The sequence below is a fragment of the Syngnathus scovelli genome, chromosome 13, assembly GCF_024217435.2.
Source record: "Syngnathus scovelli strain Florida chromosome 13, RoL_Ssco_1.2, whole genome shotgun sequence".
In the NCBI taxonomy this organism is placed as follows: domain Eukaryota; kingdom Metazoa; phylum Chordata; class Actinopteri; order Syngnathiformes; family Syngnathidae; genus Syngnathus; species Syngnathus scovelli.
The window spans coordinates 5,119,254-5,137,148 of NC_090859.1; the positions used below are offsets into that span (position 1 = coordinate 5,119,254).

The 17,895-nt window shown below is 46.1% G+C and overlaps 2 long non-coding RNA genes across 4 annotated transcripts; one reads left to right on the forward strand and one right to left on the reverse strand.

The window, feature by feature from the left end:
- On the forward strand, window positions 1-1,920 carry LOC125979843 (uncharacterized). The gene is made up of 5 exons (XR_007485423.2): window positions 1-868; window positions 1,037-1,142; window positions 1,369-1,474; window positions 1,610-1,671; window positions 1,798-1,920. It is a non-coding gene; the product is annotated as an uncharacterized lncRNA (long non-coding RNA).
- Window positions 1,921-11,278: 9,358 nt separating this feature from the next.
- On the reverse strand, window positions 11,279-16,418 carry LOC137840839 (uncharacterized). 3 transcript variants are annotated; one of them, XR_011087944.1, is made up of 4 exons: window positions 15,651-16,418; window positions 15,032-15,211; window positions 14,716-14,862; window positions 11,279-14,386 (listed from the first exon to the last, which is right to left on the reverse strand). It is a non-coding gene; the product is annotated as an uncharacterized lncRNA (long non-coding RNA). The 3 variants fall into 3 exon arrangements; XR_011087943.1 differs by lacking the exon at window positions 15,651-16,418 and having other exon boundaries at window positions 15,032-15,644; XR_011087942.1 differs by lacking the exons at window positions 15,032-15,211; window positions 15,651-16,418 and having other exon boundaries at window positions 14,716-15,012.
- Window positions 16,419-17,895: the final 1,477 nt, after the last annotated feature.

Consider the following 17,895-nt stretch of genomic DNA (forward strand, 5'->3'; position numbering starts at 1 on the left):
TCCTGCAAGAGAATATTTATTAAGAGAAACAGAGTGGGTGTATGAGTGGGCTGAATAGAAAGCCCTTGTCCTCTAGTCTAAACATCTCAGGGGATGTTTTACGATCTTGTGATAAGGAGGACAAGGTAAGGTATTTATTACCTGTTGCATTCCAATATAATCCTATGATAAAGATAACCTGGAAAACCCTAACACCTCCCGTTTCAGTTCGTGGTTCCTTCCTCTGTTTCTGTTGTCTTGTATTCCCTGATCCCGATTGTGTGCACCTGTGTGGTTGACGCTAATTGTCAGCACCTGTGTCCCAGCCCTTTTGTGTGTATTTAGTCCGTGTCTTCCCCTTGTCTTGTGCCAGTGTGTCTTGCCTCGTCCCGACCACCAGCGATTCCTTGACGTCCGAACTCCCAGTAAGATTCCTCCTTTTTGTCTCGCCACAGAGCGACGCTTTTTGTTAGTGCCTTGTTCTCCCTAGCTCTTTTTGTCTCGCCCGAGTGCGACGCCTTTTGTTTGGATTTTGCCGAGTGTTTCCCTCACAAGAGGCGCTTTGAGTTGTCTTTTTGGTCATCTTATTTTGGAATAAATCAGTGCAAAGAAAGACTCTGCATCCGAGTCCTCCGCCTTGTTCCCTGCCTGACAGAGCATAATCATTGGAAGCTGGCGGTAAAGAAATGTTTTAATGCCACAAGAGGGAGTAACATTACAGCAAAAAATATGTAGTTATGTGCAAAATGTTTGATAATTCATGCATATGAATAATAAAACCTCATATTTTGTGTTTAAAATATAGGCAATCATGCCAGGAGAAAAAAGGATTGCTTGATCCTCTTGGTGAGTCTCAAATGGACATTAAAAAATGCCTGGAATCAACCCGGTAAGCACAGCTTCTAAAAGTCAGAGTTCTATTGTGATATCAAAATTTAACTGAAGATGTGCGCTTTCTTTTGAAAGTGGACTAGGTTTTTGTTTTTATCAATACAAATTATGTAATTGACGGATAAAACTTGAAATTTGTGTTTATGTGCTGGCTCTTATATTTCAGGGCGTTCATGTGCAACAAAGGGTGCAATGTTTCCAGGTGGATTTGTGGCACTGTCCCCCATCCCAGGCAACAAGATTCAACCTCTTGTGGTGTCTTTGCTTTGAAAGTATGCATTTGATTTACAGACTATATTTACAAAACTCATATCACTCAATTATGCAAAAACTTAAACAAACATTACTCAAAACAAAAAACTAATTTAGCGTTCATACAACAAAGGACTAAAACAAATTGTCTGACAGTAGAATTTTTTGTACGATATATAGGCTAAAGATGGCAAACATTTAAGGTATTCTTTATGCACTGTCAACATCTTACATTGTCTTTTTCAGTTTGCAGAACATCTTCTTTAAAATGAAGAAATAGACTTCTCAGCAAAGGCACACGATATAAATAGGTACAGGCTGCAAATTGCCACCACACTTCTATTAGAGACTGGTAAGTAATATGCACCCAAGAGATGTTATTGCCACCCAAAGAATGGTCCTGACTGTGCTATCAATGCTATATACAACTCAGTTAAGTTTTACACAGGGAAGTACGATAGCAATTCTTCTGTCTTTGTTTTCACAGATGATTTATCTGACTTGTGCTTTGTTTGTGGGGAAGCTACACATGACACAGACAACAGATGGGTAATTATGTCAGGTCTTGTTAACTAATGCATGTGATGATTAAGAAATATGTTGAATTACACATGCGTTGTAAATTATTGTAAATGTGCTGCATTAAATGATCTTGCTTTTTTCTTTGTTTTACAGATTCAGTGTGACGAGTGTTGCAGGTGGTTCCATCTTGTATGTGTTGGGGAGCCTCCAATCGAAGGCTCTTTTTTGTGTACAACATGTACAGAAATTAAATGCTAAATATTTGAAGCTCTTGAAGACCATTTTGCTTTTTTTTAAATTACATTTTTTTATTTATTTTATTATTTAAAAAACGTTTTTTTTCTTAAAGTTTAAAGTCATTATTTTTGATGTATGTTATATGATAAAGAAAAAAAGTTGTTTGACCAAAATAAGGCCAAAGACATTGATAAAGTGCAGTAATAACAGTATCACTGCACAAATCAGAAAACAACAGTTGGAGTCTAGGACTCACCGTTCTCAAACTAAGGGGGGGAACATATCCTCACGGGGCACCCGTGAGGATATGTTCCCCCCCTGTAACTTGGGCTAGGAATGAGGGAACCTGTTCAAATTTGCCACACTACCTGAGCAGACCCCCAGGAAGACAGAAAAAAAGCTAGTCGATGTGCAGGACTCACCGTTCTCAAAATGGGAGGGGGCACAAATATTCACGGCTTGACATTTTTTATAGCGTTCCTGTTACAATTTTTATCCTACCACCTTTCACTTTGCTTGGGACAAAAGGAGCCTTCTGTCAGGATCGGAATGGAACAGGGCGACCAAGTGCAGCTTGGACCAGGGTTTATGGAAGCAACTCAAAAGGCAAACTGACATGACTTAAACAATAACTTGACTGACCGGGACGTGAAACAAGAAGACAGCAGGACATGACGGCATCAAGACAGTACGACAACACCGAACGACACCAACCAATGATCCGACAGGGAGTGAGGGGCAGAAAGGACTTATATACATGACAGGTTAACGAGAGGCAGGTGGGAATAATCACACTGATCATGGACACACAGGAGGGGAGGGGCGAGCACACTGACATAAACCAAGACAACAGCCACATAGTGGAGCAGTTGGGGACGAGACGTGACACAACCCCCCCCACAAGGACCGGCTCTCGACGTCCCAAAAAAAAAAACTAGGGGAACCGAACCGCACTCGGGCGGCGACTTGGGGGACAGACCCGCACTCTGGCGGCGACTTGGGGGACAGAACCGCACTCTGGCGGCGACTTGGGGGACAGAACCGCGCTCGGGCGGCGACTTGGGGGACAGAACCGCGCTCGGGCGGCGACTTGGGGAACCGAACCGCGCTCGGGCGGCGACTTGGGGAACCGAACCGCGCTCGGGCGGCGACTTGGGGGACAGAACCGCACTCTGGCGGCGACTTGGGGGACAGAACCGCACTCTGGCGGCGACTTGGGGGACAGATCGCACTCAGGCGGCGACTTGGGGGACAGAACCGCGCTCAGGCGGTGACTTGGGGAACAGAACCGCGCTCGGGCGGCGACTTGGGGAACAGAACCGCGCTCGGGCGGCGACTTGGGGAACAGAACCGCGCTCGGGCGGCGACTTCGGGGACGGAACCGCACTCGGGCGGCGACTTCGGGGACAGAACCGCACTCGGGCGGCGACTTCGGGGACAGAACCGCACTTGGGCGGCGACTTCGGGGACAGAACCGCACTCGGGCGGCGACTTCGGGGAACAGAACCGCGCTCGGGCGGCGACTTGGGAAACAGAACCGCGCTCGGACGGCGACTTGGGGAACAGAACCGCGCTCGGGCGGCGACTTGGGGAACTGAACCGCGCTCGGGCGCCGACTTGGGGACCGGACCGCAATCGGCGGAAACTCGGGGAAACACAACCGTACTCTGCGGCGACTCGGGGAAACAGAACCGCAATCAGCGGCATACGAAAGTCAGCGCCGCAATCTGCGGCATTTAAAAGTCCAGATCGCGATCAGCGTCAATCGGAAGGCGGAGCTGTGGCAGCAGCATGAGCCACCACGCGCCACAGCAGTGGGAGTGGGGCCAGGGACGATTGCGGGTCCGGCGCAGCTGGCTTGAAATCTGGCGACGCCCGCAGGTCCTGCACGCTGGGATGGAGCCCGGTGGTGGCCGCGAGTCCGATGGCGCCGGGGGGCACTCCGATAGCGGCCGCGGGTCCGGCGTCGCGGCAGCGAAGTCTGATGACGGTCGCAGAGGCGATGGTGCCGGGAGGAACTCCGATGGCGGCCGCGGGTCCGGCGTCGCGGGAGCGAAGTCTGATGACGGTCGCGGAGCCGATGGCGCCGGGGGGGAATTCCGATGGCGGCCGTGAGTCCGGCGTCGCTGGAGCAAGATCCGATGGAGGCTGCAAGCCCATGGCGCTGGAACATGCTCGGATGTGGATCGGGCGTCGCAGTGGGAGCTGGTGGTGGAGGGGGGGTCCAAGCGCTGGTCGTTGTAGTGGTCGGATCATTCTGTCAGGATCGGAATGGAACAGGGCGACCAAGTGCAGCTTGGACCAGGGTTTATTGAAGCAACTCAAAAGGCAAACTGACATGACTTAAACAATAACTTGACTGACCGGGACGTGAAACAAGAAGACAGCAGGACATCAAAGTCAAAGTCAAAGTCAGCTTTATTGTCAATTTCTCCACATGCCAAAGACACACAAAGAAACCGAAATTTCGTTCCCCCCTATCCCACGGTGACAAGACATGGCTCACAACAGACAAACAAGTAAACAAGTATAACAAACGCGTGCTGAATAAATAATGAATAAATAACACAACAATAAATAAATAAATAAGAGGAGCAGAAAAAAAAAAAGGAGCAAGTGCGCGTACAGCAGACATTCCCGAAAATAGCGCAACAGTGCCGCACGCTACACAGAAGGGGGTAGCGAGTTCAGGGCCCTAACAGCCTGGAGAATGAAGCTGTTGGCGAGTCTGGTGGTGCGGGAGCGCAGGCTCCTGTACCTCTTCCCAGAGGGCAGAAGGTCAAACAAAGAGTGAGCCGGGTGACTCACATCTCTGGCATTCGAGGTTGCCTTGCGGGCGAGATGGGAGGTGTAAATGTCCTTCAGGGAGGGGAGCGAAGCACCAATAATCTTACCAGCCGTATTCACAATGCGCTGCAGGGCCTTCAAGTTCTGTTCAGTGCAGTTACCACCCCAGACAGCGATGCAACTGGCGAGGACGCTCTCAATGGTGCCACGGTAGAATGTAGACAGGACTGCCTGAGGAACACATGCACGCCTGAGCTTCCGCAGGAAGTACACGCGGCGCTGAGCTTTCTTTGCCAGTGACGAGGTGTTTGCGGACCAGGAGAGGTCCTCACTGATGTGCACCCCCAGGAACTTGGTGCAGCTCACCCTTTCCACCACAGCACCGTCGATGATCAGCGGCAGGTGTGTTGTGTGACCCTTCCGGAAGTCAACAATGATTTCCTTGGTCTTATTGACGTTCAGCAGGAGGTTGTTGTCCCTGCACCACGTGGTCAGAAGGTCAACTTCCGACCTGTACCGAGTCTCGTCGCCCTTCGTGATGAGACCCACCAGAGTCGTGTCGTCAGCAAACTTCACTATGCGGTTGTCGCTGTAGGTTGCAGTGCAGTCATGCGTCAGCAGGGTGAAGAGCAATGGACTGAGCACGCAGCCCTGGGGGGCCCCCGTGCTCAGCGTGATGCTGGCGGAGATTTTGTCGCCAACACGCACCACCTGAGGCCTCTGACAGAGGAAGTCCAGTATCCAGTTGCAGAGGGAGGTACTGAGGCCCAGCTCGTCGAGTTTGCGGATGAGTCGCTGCGGCACAATGGTGTTGAAGGCAGAGCTGAAGTCCACAAACAGCAACCTCACATATGAGTCCTTTCTCTCCAGGTGGGTGAGGGCCGAGTGGAGGGCAGAGCAGATGGCATCCTCAGAGGACCGCTTGGCACGGTACGCAAACTGGAAAGGGTCAATGGTGGGGGGGAGAACGGACTTGATGTGCTCCATGACCAGCCGCTCAAAGCACTTCATGATGATGGGCGTCAGTGCCACGGGGCGGTAGTCATTGAAGCAGGACGGTGCAGGTTTCTTCGGCACAGGAACGATGGTGGCAGCCTTGAAACACGAGGGGACGATGGCCTGCTGCAGGGAAACGTTAAAGATGTCCGTGAAGACACCCGACAGCTCCCCAGCGCAGTCCTTCAGCGCTCGACCCGGGATGTTGTCAGGGCCCGCCGCCTTACGGGTGTCAATAGCGGCAAGCGCCCTCCTCACACCGTCGGCAGAGAGGCGCAGGGGGTGCTCGTGTGGGGGGGGTAGTGGACTTCAGCGGGCAAGTGCTGTTCTGGGCGTCGAAGCGAGCAAAGAAGCGGTTCAGAACGTTCAGCAGACGGACGTCGCCCTCACAGCTCCTCGGCGCGGGCTTGTAGTCCGTGATGGTCTGAATGCCCCGCCAAAGGCTACGTGCGTCCTTGCTGTCCTTGAAGTGGGTGGAGACCTTGCACGAGTACGCCTTCTTCGCTTCTTTGATGCCTCGGGACAGGTCGGCCCTCGCTGTCCTCAAGCCAGCCTCATCCCCCGCTCTGAAAGCCTTGTCCCTGGCCCTCAACAGTCTGAGGACAGCCCCCGGCATCAAGACAGTACGACAACACCGAACGACAGCAACCAATGATCCGACAGGGAGTGAGGGGCAGAAAGGACTTATATACATGACAGGTTAACGAGAGGCAGGTGGGAATAATCACACTGATCATGGACACACAGGAGGGGAGGGGCGAGCACACTGACAGAAACCAAGACAACAGACACATAGTGGAGCAGTTGGGGACGAGACGTGACACCTTCAGAACTGAAATTTCTTCAATTATTCATTCAAATCAATTCACTCAAATCATTCTCGTTATGAAAGATTTGATCACAAAACGTGTGTGGCTTTTTCTTAAATGAACACGTTTGACATTGCTAGAGTGTCAGCTTTTAATTATATTGCGCTGTCATTTTAAAGCAAATTAATAAATGCAACAATATTAATTTGCTTTGAAAATACCTGAGTAATAAAATGGATGGATGAATGATGATCACAATTAAGAATAAAGTCTCATTTGTAATATATACTCCTTGTAGCATGTAACGGTACCCAAAAGGAGGAGTTTCTTTGCATCGAGGTTTATGCAAAGAGCTCACGTAATTATATCGTTACTTTTTGGTAAGTGAGTGAGTGTTCCGTCTGTACGACTGGTCTTTGAATGCACCCCGCTTCAATGGCAGAACGCAGATGAATTTAAAGACATCAAATGAGAATAATCCTTTATAAAAATTAAAATGTCATGTGGTCACGTTTATTTTTCCGGATTTCTGTCTTGTCTGTGTCGTAACTTCACTTCCTGTTTTATTTTGTCATCCCTTCCGTTTCAGTTCGTGTTTCCTTCCTCTGTTTTCGGTAGTCTTGTATTCCCTGATCCCGATTGTGTACACCTGCGTGGTTGGCGCTAATTGTCAGCACCTGCGTCCCAGCCCTTTCGTGTGTATTTAGTCCGTGTCTTCCCCTTGTCTTGTGCCAGTGTGTCTTGCCTCGTCCGGACCACCAGCGATTCCTTGACGTCCGAACTCCCAGTAAGATTCCTCCTTTTTGTCTCGCCACAGAGCGACGCTTTTTGTTAGTGCCTTGTTCCCCATATCCCTTTTTGTCTCGCCCGAGTGCGACGCTTTTTGTTTGGACTTTTTGCCGAGTGTTTCCCGCGCAAGAGGCGCCCTGAGTTGTATTTTTTGATCATCATTTTTTGGAATAAATCAGAGAAAAGAAAGACTCTGCATCCGAGTCCTCCGCCTTGTTCCCTGCCTGACATAAAATTGACTGACGCAAACGTGAATTCTTAATGTTTTAATTGAAAACAACATAGTGCTGACGCCGTACGACGCCGTACGGCATCGGTTTTTCGCTTTCCAAACAAGGCTTGCGCGCTCCCGCGGCAGGGGGAACAAAATCTCACGGGGGAACCAAATCGAGCACAACACCGGGACCACCGGGAGGCCGTGAGCGCGCGCCGGGTAGCCGGAAATAGCTCCAAGACGAGCGGATCGGCTGTTTGTAAGCACCGCGGATGAGATCGCGGAGCCTCATTCGACTTCCAGCGGCCGGTGCACTCGTGCACGCCGCCCGGCACCGCCGAAAGGCCGTGCGCATGCGCCAAGCGGCCGAAAATGGCCCCGGCCCAGCGGTTCGGCACTTTACAATCACCGCGGATGAGATCGCGGGGCCGCATTCGACTTCCAGCGGCCGGTGCACTCGCGCACGCCGCCCGGCACCGCCGAAAGGCCGTGCGCATGCGCCAAGTGGCCGAAAATATCCCCGGCCCAGCGGTTGGGCACTTTACAAGCACCGCGGATGAGATCGCGGGGCCGCATTCGACTTCCAGCGACCGGTGCACTCGCGCACGCCGCCCGGCACCTCCGAAAGGCCGTGCACATGCGCCAAGTGGCCGAAAATAGCCCCGGGCCAGCGGTTCGGCACTTTACAAGCACCGCGGTGCCGCATTCGACTTCCGGCGGCCGGCGCGAGCGGCGCCGGTGACCGTCCGGGTCCACCTGGTACCTCGCACGGCTCTCATCTTCCCCCCGCACGAACTTCCGAGCGCTCGGGGAGACGCTCGGAAGCTGTCGGTGCCGCCGTGGCGGGGAATTGCCTCGCTCTAGCGGACGCGGTGAGTAAAAACACCACCTCTCGCACTAAGCGCACACTCTCGCGTTGCTACGCCTCCCGTGGCACTTTAAGCGGCCGAACGGCGGGAGTAACTCTAACTCTCTTAAGGTAGGCTCACTTGACATTTTTTTAACGGTTCGCGGAGGCGACCGGGACCACCGGGAGGCCGTGAGCGCGCGCCGGGTAGCCGGAAATAGCTCCAAGACAAATGGCGAAATGACGTGAAGTGCACACTTACAAAGTGGGGTAAAATGGGTGCTTCGGTGACAAGTTTGAATTCAAGACAATATTGTTTGACCAACAAAGAAAAGAAAACATTATCTATTTGTTTATTTATTTATTTAACATCCAATATTGTAAAGTTATCAGTGCACAAATCATTTATTTACATTTACACCGTTTTAAATGGGGGGGAACATATTCTCACAGGGCACCCGTGAGGATATGTTCCCCCCTGTAACTTGGGCTAAAGACTCAAGGTCTGTCCGTATTAGTACTGTTTATTGAATCATATCTTGCAAAATTATCAATGAAGTTAAGAAGTTAAATGTCTTAATATTGTTGTCGGGCCAATTAGTGGCCCAACAACAAGAAACCGAAATTTCGTCCCCCCCTATCCCACGGTGACAAGACATGGCCCACAACAGACAAACAAGTAAACAAGTATAACAACAGCGTGCTGAATAAATAATGAATAAATAACACAATAAATAAATAAATAAATAAATAAATAAATAAATAAATAAGAGGAGCAAAAAAGGAGCAAGTGCGCGTACAGCAGACATTCCAGAAAATAGCGCAACAGTGCCGCACGCTACGCAGAAGGGGGTAGCGAGTTCAGGGTCCTAACAGCCTGGTGAAAGAAGCTGTTGGCGAGTCTGGTGGTGCGGGAGCGCAGGCTCCTGTACCTCTTCCCAGAGGGCAGAAGGTCAAACAAAGAGTGAGCCGGGTGACTCACATCTCTCGCAATCGAGGTTGCCTTGCGGGCGAGATGGGAAGTGTAAATGTCCTTCAGGGAGGGGAGCGAAGCACCAATAATCTTACCAGCCGTATTCACTATGCGCTGCAGGGCCTTCAAGTTCTGTTTAGTGCAGTTACCACCCCAGACAGCAATGCAACTGGTGAGGACGCTCTCAACGGTGCCACGGTAGAATGTAGACAGGACTGCCTGAGGAGCACATGCACGCCTGAGCTTCCGCAGGAAGTACAGGCGGCGCTGAGCTTTCTTTGCCAGTGACGAGGTGTTTGCGGACCAGGAGAGGTCCTCACTGATGTGCACCCCCAGGAACTTGGTGCAGTTCACCCTCTCCACCACAGCACCATCGATGATCAGCGGCAGGTGTTTTGTGTGACCCTTCCGGACGTCAACAACGATTTCCTTGATCTTGTTGACGTTCAGCAGGAGGTTGTTGTCCCTGCACCACGTGGTCAGAAGGTCAACTTCCGACCTGTACCGAGTCTCGTCGCCCTTCGTGATGAGACCCACCAGAGTCGTGTCATCAGCAAACTTCACTATGCGGTTGTCGCTGTAGGTCGCAGTGCAATCATCATACGTAATGGGTGTTTTCAAAATTTGCTTTAACGATTGAATTGGAAGAAAAAAATATTCCCAGGCGGTCTCCCATCCAAGGACGACACAGGTCCGACCCTGCTTAGCTTCCGAGATCGAACGAGATCGGGCGGTCTCAGGGTAGTATGGCCGTAAGCCATGGCTGGTCTTAAATTGTTACACTTTATAGATACAATTGCCCCTGAAATCGCGCTACATGGAAATATGGCTATCATGAAAAGTTATTGACAGCTTTTTATGACCTGCGTGAACTTGGCCCCCCCAACCTCGCAAAATTTAAGGAAAATAGTCCGATTCGTTTGTGCTTCGTTTGTGCCGGTTTGTGCAGCAAAAATCATCGTTTGTGCTGCTATGGTTTTTTATGAACGATTATTTTATAGGTCATCCAGAGTTCACCCAGCCCCCCCCTTTCCCCCCAAATGGACCCAAAATGGTACCGTGCGTTTGTACTTCGTTTGTGCTGGTTTGTGCAGCAAAAAGTTTCGTTTGTGCTGCTTCCGTTTCGGAGATATTAGACATTTATTTTTTAGCGATGACGTCATCGAGCCCCCCCTTTTCCTCCACATGGACCCAAATTGGTACCGTTCGTTTGTGCTTCGTTTGTGCTCGTTTGTGCAGCAAAAATTTTCGTTTGTGCTGCTTTCGTTTCGGAGATATTACACATTTATTTTTTAGCGATGACGTCATCGAGCCCCCCCTTTTTCTCCAAATGGACCCAAATTGGTACCGTTCGTTTGTGCTTCGTTTGTGCTCGTTTGTGCAGCAAAAATCATCGTTTGTGCTGCTATGGTTTTTTAGTTATGAACGATTATTTTATAGGTCATCCAGAGTTCACCCAGCCCCCCCTTTCCACCCAAATGGACCCAAAATGGTGCCGTTCGTTTGTGCTTCGTTTGTGCTGGTTTGTGCAGCAAAAAGTTTCGTTTGTGCTGCTTCCGTTTCGGAGATATTACACATTTATTTTTTAGCGATGACGTCATCGAGCCCCCCCTTTTCCTCCAAATGTACCCAAATTGGTACCGTTCGTTTGTGCTTCGTTTGTGCTCGTTTGTGCAGCAAAACATTTCGTTTGTGCTGCCTCCGTTTCGTAGATATTACACATTTATTTAATAGCGATGACATCACGTAGCTCCGCCCCCGTATTTACTTCCAAATGGACCCAAAATAAAATAGTGCCGTTCGTTTGGGCTTCGTTTGTGCTGGTTTGTGCTGCAAAAAGTTTCGTTTGTGCTGCTTCCGTTTCGGATATATTAGGCATTTAATTTCTAGCGATGACGTAACCTCCAAATGAACCCAAAATCGTACCAATTGATTGTGCCGCAAAACAAATTTGTTTGCATGATTATAATCATACATCTTCATTAACCCCGTGTCATGTATTTTATTCTAACAAATTTTCACTTGACATCATAACTCTTCAATTCTTACACATGTATTATCCAACTAATTACCATGCAAAGTGACCTCTGCAGGCCGGTAAGACATATCGCAACAGGGTGGCGAAAAACAAAGACGCGCAACTTTTTCGAGCGACAAATACACAACTGATTATATTTGTCCTTCAACTAGATGCCCAAACAACCATCAGTGGACAATAATTTAATTGTTGCAGTTCTCTGCTCCTCAAAAGAGGCCATACTTGAAAATGGTAAGGTAGCCACTCCAAGTGCTACTGTGTGGAGAGATCTGAGTGACCAGTTGGAAAGGAAGATGTCTGCAAAGGCTCTGTACACCTTTGTTAAAACAAACAGACACAATATCTGGTCAGCTCTGGGATTCAGTCATGATGAAACTGATCCTGAAACTAGCAGTGAAGCAAGCTCGGAATCAGGCCCTGAACGGTCATTTCAGCTTCATATTCCTTTTGACAAGTGGATGGAATTCATTCCGGAAAAGGCTGAATACAAAGATAAGAACCGTCGAACCCAAAAAAGAGAATATAGAATTTTGAAGCCTGGCATCTGGACCCACATCATAAATGAACAAATCTGGAAAACAGTCCAAATTCCTTGCACATTTGTTTTTAAAAGAGCCAAGGTCTATCCATTGGTCTCAAATAATTATATCGAAATCAGAGGATACTGCAAGGAGTGTCATGGCCTTCTCAACATTAACTGTGGCGAAGAGCCAGAAATGAACAGTCCAATAATATTGAACTGTTTCATTAAGAACAGTGATGACTCTCTGCACACTGGTAGCTCAAAACGGTTTCTATCTGGACAGTTGCGTGTCCAGGTAGCCAAGGAACTTTGTGAGGGCAGGTTGGAACCACATGTATGGCGAGCATCACAGGCAAATAAACTGATGACCTTCGGAGACCCTGAGCCAAGCCACCTGCCAAATTTAGCCACCCTGCGCAAGGCAAAGCAAGAGAAAAATGATTTGCCATTAGGTGACAAAAATCAAATTTTATCATTGCAGATGTTGAAATACAGTGCACCTCACAGTGACAGCATCAAAGACATTGGACTTGACAAGTTTTTCTGTCACTATTGGAGTCAAACACAAATGCATATGTACAAGAGCTTAAAGAAATCCCACCCAATATTATGTGTTGATGCAACGGGCTCAATAGTTAAAAAACTGATGAGGCCGAATGGCATGTCTGGCCATATCTTCCTGTATCAGGGTGTTATGACAGGGCATACCAGCTCCAGTGTCCCAGTCGTGCAGATGTTGTCAGAGAAGCATGATATAGAGTTAGCTGAAATAACAACAGCTATTGAAAATAAACGATATGCTGTAGGTGTCTTCTTAGATCTTAAGAAAGCTTTTGATACTGTAAATCATAAAATACTGTTAACAAAACTTGAGAGATATGGCATACAAGGTATGCCACTCACTTGGTTAAACAGTTATTTATCAAACAGGAATCAATATGTGCAATTAATGGACTTCAAATCAAAGCTAAAGCAGGTAAAGTGTGGGGTTCCTCAGGGCTCAATATTAGGCCCCTTGTTATTTATTTTGTATGTTAATGATATGTGCAAGGTCTCCAGATTACTCAAGGCCGTAGTTTTTGCAGATGACACGAATCTGCTCTGTAGTGGGGACGACCTGGACCAACTACTGGATATTGTGGGTATTGAAATGGAAAAATTACAGAGTTGGTTTGACACAAATAAACTTACATTGAATTTAAGTAAAACAAGGTATATTATATTTGGAAACCGTCCGACAGACACAGACAAAATTCTTACAATAAATAATATAGAAATAGAAAGAGTGAATGAAGTAAAATTTCTTGGAGTGCTAATAGATAAAAAAATAAGTTGGAAACCACATATAATGTATATCAAATCAAAGATCTCAAAATCACTGGCAGTATTGTATAAAGTAAAAAATCTTATAAACCAAACATCATTATATTCCTTGTACTGCTCCTTCATACTCCCATACATTATGTACTGTGTGGAGGTGTGGGGCAACACATACAAAACAAACACAGATCCAATCTACATTCTACAAAAAAAAGCTATACGACTTGTAAATAATGTTGATTACAGAGAACCATCTAACCCTCTTTTTGTAAAACTGAATGCACTGAAATACAATGATCTAGTCGATTTTAAAACCATCCAACTCATGTACAAAATAAAAAATAATCAATTACCAAACAGTATCCAGAGGTTGTTTGAGTGGAGGGAAAGTACCTATGATTTAAGAGGAACACTTATGTTTAAAAGAGATGTGGTCAGAACAACTTTAAAGTTGCATTGTATAACAGTTAAAGGTGTGGAATTATGGAACGCCAGCAGTGACGAACTAAAGAATTGTAGTTCATTACCTCAGTTTAAAAAAATTTATAAAGGCAAAATACTGATGGGATACCGTAGCATGCTGTGAGGTGTTTAAACTGCTTTTGTATTTATCTAAAGGAGGTGTATGTATGTATAAGTGTGTGTATGTATAATATCTATATGTATGTATGTGTATATGTATATATATATATGTATATCTTTAACAAATCTGAAAATGGACAAATCTTGACGGAATCAAGCAAACGTGGTTACAAGGGGTAGAGCTAGATAAGCCTTGGCTTCCTTCTACTCCCTTTTGAACAAATAAGATTTTTTATGATAAAGTGAAAATTTATAACGCAATGTTTTTTTTTTTCTTTTCTTTCTTCTCTATTGTGCTACGGAGTTATTATTTTCAGTATTGTTACTTTCTTTCTTGTATTTCTTTAAATGTTCGAAAATAAAATAAACAATTGCCAATATTAATGCTATCACACAGTGGCTGAAGGAATGGATCCATGCAGGTGCATCTGCTCCTAAAGAAGCAGTAAGTGACTTTTCGCTGGCGATTCTTGGAGCTCTAGTCAAAGCTTTTACCCCTCATCCTGATTTGAAGAGCTACATCAATGAGTGCTTTAACATTTCACATGGGAATCAGCCTGGACAGCTACCCCCATGTTTTGTCAGGGTAGATGTAGCACACTGTATTAAGATGATCTGCCGATGGGACTGCCTGAAAAACAAAAGACCTCGTGTTAAGGATTTCTTTGTCAGATCAACAGCACAGCTTCTTAAGTCACAATGTTTGCAACATGCAAAAGAACTTCTCCGTGCTATCACCATTGTGGCACTGAGTGAGACAGAGGGTAATGACAGTTCTGGAGCCCCTATCCCATTAGAAAAGTGCAAGAAATACTTGAGAGCGCAAATCGCGGAGGAATTTGTCCCCATTTCAGATGAGGAAGATGAGGGACAAGAACCAGGTGATGCATTAAACCAACACATCCAGACTAATGTCCGACAGTGGGTGACAGAAATATGTGAGGAGAGCAGGTCACTTGCCATGGCTGATGGGGATAGAGACAACATCCACTTCCTCCCTGAGATTATACCCCAAATAACAAGACTTGGAAGTTACTTGCCACTCTGGACAGCAATAATGGTCCCTCTCTTCAAAAGCACCAGCATCACTGCAAGTTCCGCAGCTGTTGAAGCAGAGTTCAAAAACATAAAAAAAGGCCTTTTCAAGCATGAAAGCCTACCCATTCGTGTGGACCGGTTTGTTGCTCATCATCTTTCCTTCATTGAAGGAAACATGCGGATTTGCTTTGCAAAACAAAAAAGTGAAAAGGATGAGTGTGGATTGTCACTGACCTTGGTAGCAGTTGCAAGGAAGTTGCCTTGCTTGAATTTCCCTCCAGTCTGGAGCTAAAAGAGAAGACATTTACTTTAAGAGCTGTCATTGGCTTTGAACCAGGACTGACCCAGGATTCTCTTGGCCATTATGTGGCATACTGCAGGAGGACTGCATATGCCTGGGAGATCTATAATGACCTGGGAAGTGGAGTGAAAGCAGCATCAGTAAACACTAAAATCTTCCCGCATGCTGTGTTCTACACATTGCAGTAATACATTGTTTGAATTGTTGTAAAAAATGTTGATGATGTTCCCTTTGACAAAGAAAGTTATTTTTTCACGTTTTCAAGTTTCTTTTTCTGGCTGTCATCAACTTCACATACATGTATTAATTGTTGCATTAATCAATGTTTTGGAACAAACATAGACTCACCAGGTATTTAGATTGCAGTGAACCTTTTACACGTCAGATTTAATTGAAAATAATGATCATATAGGCGTAATGATAACAAGGGAATTAATCAATAAGCACAATAAAAAAATAAGAACAGAAATATCCTCGTACCAAAAGCCGTTTCCCGCAGTGAAAGTTTTCTGCAAGATAAAAAGAAGAAAAAAAGACGAAGAACATATTTACCTTGTATTCGTCCTACATCAGGAGCGTTCCAGTCCAGGAGCTTGAAATTCGCGACGAAATACGGTTACGTCATCGCTAGAAATTAAATGCCTAATATATCCGAAACGGAAGCAGCACAAACGAAACTTTTTGCAGCACAAACCAGCACAAACGAAGCCCAAACGAACGGCACTATTTTATTTTGGGTCCATTTGGAAGTAAATACGGGGGCGGAGCTACGTGATGTCATCGCTATTAAATAAATGTGTAATATCTACGAAACGGAGGCAGCACAAACGAAATTTTTTGCTGCACAAACGAGCACAAACGAACGGTACCAATTTGGGTCCATTTGGAGGAAAAGGGGGGGCTCGATGACGTCATCGCTAAAAAATAAATGTGTAATATCTCCGAAACGGAAGCAGCACAAACGAAACTTTTTGCTGCACAAACCAGCACAAACGAAGCACAAACGAACGGTACCATTTTGGGTCCATTTGGGGGGAAAGGGGGGGCTGGGTGAACTCTGGATGACCTATAAAATAATCGTTCATAACTAAAAAACCATAGCAGCACAAACGATGATTTTTGCTGCACAAACGAGCACAAACGAAGCACAAACGAACGGTACCAATTTGGGTCCATTTGGAGAAAAAGGGGGGGGCTCGATGACGTCATCGCTAAAAAATAAATGTGTAATATCTCCGAAACGAAAGCAGCACAAACGAAAATTTTTGCTGCACAAACGAGCACAAACGAAGCACAAACGAACGGTACCAATTTGGGTCCATGTGGAGGAAAAGGGGGGGGGGCTCGATGACGTCATCGCTAAAAAATAAATGTGTAATATCTCCGAAACGGAAGCAGCACAAACGAAACTTTTTGCTGCACAAACCAGCACAAACGAAGCACAAACGCACGGTACCATTTTGGGTCCATTTGGGGGGAAAGGGGGGGCTGGGTGAACTCTGGATGACCTATAAAATAATCGTTCATAACTAAAAAACCATAGCAGCACAAACGATGATTTTTGCTGCACAAACCGGCACAAACGAAGCACAAACGAATCGAACTATTTTCCTTAAATTTTGCGAGGTTGGGGGGGCCAAGTTCACGCAGGTGCTGGCTCCCTGTGAACTCAAAGCAGCAGTCTTTATTCGTAAAAGAACCTAAAATAACACATTGCACTTCCATGTAGGGTTTTTCTAGTTTTTATTACATTTATTTTGATACAGCAAATTGCAGGTCGCAATGGCAAATTCGTGCAACCACATAAAAAGCTGTCAATAACTTTTCACGATAGCCATGTTTTAATGAAACGCCGTCTTGGTTTTCAGGGGCGATTGTATCTATAAAATGCAACATTCTGGGACTAACCACAGCTTGCAGCCATACTACCCTGAGAACGCCCGATCTCGGAAGCTAAGCTGGTGCATTAGTACTTGGATGGGAGGCCGCCTGGGAATACCAGCTGCTGTAAGCTTTTTTTTTTTTTTCTTCCACTTCAATCGTTAAAGCAAATTTTGACAACACCCATTACGTATGGCATTCGGAAACTGCAAGCCGAGTTTTAACTCCGACATTGAAACCATAACCCGAGTTTCAAACCTATATATATTGTGTGGTGTCATCTACTATAGCACTGTACTACACGTCTTTTACCGCTAGAAGGCAGACTATGTACAGTGAATAAAGAGGCTGGCTCCCTGTGAACTCAAAGCAGCAGTCTTTATTTATTTGTAAGCTGTATGCCATAATCAACACTATTAAAATAATAAAAGGCTTGCAATATTTCAGTTGATTTGTAATGAATCGAGAATGTATGACATTTGCATTTTTTAATTGCATTACAGAAAATAAAGAACTTTATCACAATATTCTAATTTTCTGAGACAGTCCTGTATGATGGAGATTAGTGAAGCGGTGGTAGTGGTGGTGGTGGGGTAGTATTAGATACATGGACCCTGTATCGTAACTGTATGTGTATTGGTTTCAATAAGACAAATTAATATTCAAATTTATCAGGTCTTATCAGGAGATACAGTATATTCGTGGCCAGTGCTTAAGTCACTAGAAAGTCCTTAACTGATCACTCATCTCAACTTGCCACTTAACAAAAAATTCCACGATTCAAACCATTCCAACTTTCAACTGTTCATCTTTTTTCTACCTATTCCACAACTTCCCACTTACCAAAAATTCCCAATTTTCAAATTTGAAATTCAACCAAATTCTCCAAACTTTTGTTTTTCTACTCTAATTTCTA